The sequence below is a fragment of the Acyrthosiphon pisum genome, chromosome X (genome assembly GCF_005508785.2).
Source record: "Acyrthosiphon pisum isolate AL4f chromosome X, pea_aphid_22Mar2018_4r6ur, whole genome shotgun sequence".
NCBI classification, from domain to species: Eukaryota; Metazoa; Arthropoda; class Insecta; order Hemiptera; family Aphididae; genus Acyrthosiphon; species Acyrthosiphon pisum.
Window position 1 is genome coordinate 98,668,033 of NC_042493.1, and position 1,128 is coordinate 98,669,160.

Genomic DNA, 1,128 nt, shown 5'->3' on the forward strand with positions numbered 1-1,128 from the left:
ATCACAGGAGTAGCGGAGTACGAGTTGAACAATATTGATTTATTATGATTTATCTGTCAGGTAAATTATTATGCGATTTAATATGTAGATATGACTGCTGGTGGATATAGTCTCTACTCCGCGATTCTATCTCGACTGACTGTGGGTGCGAATACTGTATATAGGCTCGTACTCTACGTTCATGTGTTCTGTCTATCTAAGCAAATTTACCGAGTTCGACATAAATGACTAGTCAGTAATCTGTATCGTTACAGTTACCCCCTTCGCCATTTAAAATCTGCCTTCAGATTTGCTTTCAAAATAAAGTAAAGTAAAAATAAAAAATAAAAAACTGTAATTAAAGGAATGTTAGTAAACACGTGATTACACCTTGGTTATTTTCGACGATGGACATCTATTCCGTTTTTCTCGGTGAATGAAACCTTGTCGAAACATCCCTCTTTTTCTTTCTCAGGATAAATCACGGTTATATTTTTATCGTTTATATCTAAGTTTTTTTTTTTGTCATGCCTTGTATTAAAATTAATTTTATTTTGCAATTAATAAAAATGAATATATAACATGTATATTACTCCCGTATTTATATTATATATATGTTACGGGTGAAGTACAAAAACGGTTAGTGTACATATTACCCGGGTAATGTGAACCTCATCCATACGAACAGTGTAATGTATACATTATCCGCCTTAAATATGTAGTATCCAATCAATTTATACATTATCCGGTGTGCTGTGGATAATGTATTCGTACAACTATAATCTTAAACTTATAACTTCGGTACAACATGACCAACGCATCAAACACTTAAAATGGTACAGATTATACAAAGTCTAGTAGCAAAAACCAAATTATACTAATTAAAAAAAAAAATATTTATTATTATTACTATTAAACTATAAATTATATATTTGAACAATTTTACTATTTACTTAATTAAAATTTAAAAGCGAAATACAATTATTTATTAGAACAATTTGAGTTTGGATGACATTTAGAATTACAAAGTATTCACCCGGATTTGCATTTACATTTATTTGTTAAGCATTTAGTTTTACATAAACACTTCTTAAAACCTTGACCACCGGAAAAAGATTGTTCATTAGCTATTTCACGCAAAGATTTTTT

At 29.6% G+C, this 1,128-nt stretch overlaps 1 protein-coding gene across 1 annotated transcript in view; it reads left to right on the top strand.

The window, feature by feature from the left end:
- The window catches only part of LOC107885146, a 5,137-nt gene that overhangs the window by 1,164 nt on the left and 2,845 nt on the right, over nucleotides 1–1,128 (top strand). The gene's annotated exons all lie outside the window — the stretch shown is intronic.